Source organism: Bison bison, unplaced genomic scaffold, assembly GCF_000754665.1.
Source record: "Bison bison bison isolate TAMUID 2011002044 unplaced genomic scaffold, Bison_UMD1.0 scf7180017864375, whole genome shotgun sequence".
NCBI classification, from domain to species: domain Eukaryota; kingdom Metazoa; phylum Chordata; class Mammalia; order Artiodactyla; family Bovidae; genus Bison; species Bison bison.
In genome coordinates, this window is record NW_011494947.1 from 4,011,646 (window position 1) to 4,014,651 (window position 3,006).

Below are 3,006 nucleotides of genomic sequence, written 5' to 3' on the forward strand. Positions count from 1 at the left end.
TCAAGCTTGGTATTTCCAGTGGTCATGTATGGATGTGAGAGTTGGACTGTGAAGAAAGCTGAGCGCCGAAGAATTGATGCTTTTGAATTGTGGTGTTGGAGAAGACTCCTGAGTCCCTTGGACTGCCAGGAGATCCAACCAGTCCATTCTGAAGGAGATCAGCCCTGGGTGTTCATTTGAAGGACTGATGTTGAAGCTGAAACTCCAACACCTTTGCTACCTCATGTGAAGAGTTGACTCATTGGAAAAAACCCTGATGCTGGGAGGGATTTGGGGCAGGAGAAGAAGGGGACGACAGAGGATGAGATGGCTGGATGGCATCACCGACTTGATGGACATGAGTTTGGGTAAACTCCAGGAGTTGGTGATGGACAGGGAGGCCTGGCATGCTGCGATTCATGGGGTCGCAAAGAGTCGGACATGACTGAGCGACTGAACTGAACTGAACTGAATGGTCTAGTGGTTTCCCCTACTTTCTTCAATTTAAGTCTGAACTTGGCAATAAGGAGATCATGATTTGAGCCACAGTCAGTTCCCAGTCTTGTTTAGCTGACTGTGTAGAGCTTCTCCATTTTCAGTTGCTAAGAATATAATCAATCTGGTTTCAGTATTGACCATCTGTTGATGTCCATGTGTAGAGTCATCTCTTATATTGTTGGAAGAGGGTGTTTGCTGTGACCAGTGCGTTCCCTTGGCAAAACTCTGTTAGCCTTTGCCCTGCTTCATTCTGTACTCCAAGGCCAAACTTGCCTGTTACTCCTGGTATCTCTTGAGTTCCTACTTCTGCATTCCAGTCCCCTATGATGAAAAGGGCATCTTTTGTCTTTGCTGTTAGTTCTAGAAGGCCCTGGACACCACACATAGCCTCTGGACACCACCATTCTATTTTCTGTCTCTATGAATTTGACACCTTTGGTATCTCATAGGGGTGGAATTATACAGCATTTGTCCATTTGTAACTGACTTATTTCACATAGCAGAGGAGCCTAGCGGGCTACCGTCCATGGGATCACAAAGAGTCAGACACAACTTAGTGAGTCAACAACAATGTCCTCAAGCTGCATTCATGTTGCAGCATGAGTCAGGATTTCCTTCCTCCTTAAGCTGATATTCCATTGCACGTATGGAGCACATTGTGTTTATCCATTCATCCGTCAGTGGTCACCTGGGTGGCTTCCACAATCTGACTACTGTGAATAATGCTGTGATGAACATGGCTGTATAAATATCCTTTTAAGTTACTCTAAGAAGATAATTAAGGCAGCCATTCTTTCCACCCCAGAAGTGGGAACTCATGGCCTGACATTCCTGCAACATTCAAAATAAGACACATTAGCAGATTTCCGTGGAGGTCCAGTGGTTAAAACTCCATGCTTCCAGTGCAAGGGACACCAGTTCAATCCCTAATCAGGGAACTAACTAAGAATCCGTCTGCCATGTGGCATGATCAAAAATTTTTAAATAAATAAATGAAAATTGCTGGGCACCTGCTAAATGTCAGGCACCATGTTAGAGTCTATGGATCCCCCAGTGAGCAAGACAGATACACATTTGGCTGAGTGGAGCTGCCTGTCCCATGGGGCCTGTCAGGGCAAGGGGCCTCAAGGGCATGGGGACAGGGCATTGCAGGTCAGGCCTGTGTTTTAGGGAGCTCTGGCAGGGTGTCAGGCTGAAAGGGAACAAGTTTACCAGCCAAGCAAAGGGCAACAGCAGAGCCATTCCACAGACCCCCATCAATGTCACTGTCCTGCCCCATCCAGGATGTGACCCCTCATCCCTTCCCTCCGTCCCTCCGACCACTGGACTCAGGCAGCCCTGCCTGTCAAGCCGGCCAGCCCAGCAAGACTCAAGGGGTCACCTCTGCTTTTAAAGTGAAAGCGTTAGTCGCTCAGTTGTGCCCAAATCTGCGACCCCATGGACTGTAGCCCTCTAGGCTCCTCTGTCCATGGGATTCTCCAGGCAAGAATACTGGAGTGGGTAGCCATTCACTTCTCCAGGGGATCTTCCGGACCCAGGGATGGAATCCAGGTCACCCACATTACAGGTGGCTTCTTTGCCACCTGAGCCACCAGGGAAGCCCTTACAGGAGAGGGCTTGCCCTACAGACAAGCTTTTGGAGAGAAGTGGAATGCCTTTCTTTCCTCTTTCCTAATCAGTGTCCAGGAAAGGAGGGTGGTTCTTGAAGTGATGATGGCTTCTTTTCAGAACCTAAGGAAGCTGGGCCCGTGCATTCTCTCTGCTCACTGTGAGCCCGCATGTGCCAAGGCTTGAGGGACCATCAGGGAGACGGAGGTGGGCACACCCCAATTTCTGTTCTCAAGGGGTTCTCAGTCTAATTGGAGAGCCAGACACACACCCAATGGCAATGCATCCCGGAAAGTGCTGTGGTGGGAGAAGTACAGGCACAAAGAGGGCCCCCAGCCCACTGCAAGGGTACACCTGGGCCAGAAGGCATGCCGGGGCTGACTCTGGAGCGTGGGGAAGCAGTGTGCCTCTTGGGCTCAGAGGGGAGGGTGGCCGTGGCTCAGCGTGAAGCGGGGCTCCAGGAAAGAGGCTGAGCAGTGGGCAGGGCCAGGGAATGGAGGGCCTGCAGGCGAAAGGTCTGGATTATACCCAAAGCATTAGGGAGCCATCGAAGACTGTTCAGTAAGAGCGAGAGAGCTGAGCACATACGCCCTCGAAAGTTCCATCACTCCGGCTGCTGTGGCCAAGACGGGAAGTAGGAGGGGGCAGGGTGGAAGATGGCAGATGGGTTGGAGGGTTCACAGCATCACAGAGGGTCTCCAGTGCCTTCTTGGGAACCTGCCTACAGGGCAAACCCCCTCCCCACCACTCTCAGCACTGGAAAACTCCAGAAATGACTAGGGCCACTTCTTTGGCCTCCACCCCAGTCCCCTGCCAAGGCATTCAGGAAGACATGGCTAAAAACACAGAGCTGCAAAGAGTCCACATGGGCCTGAATGGGTAGGAACTTGGGATGAGATCAGAGAGGCTCGCCGGCACACC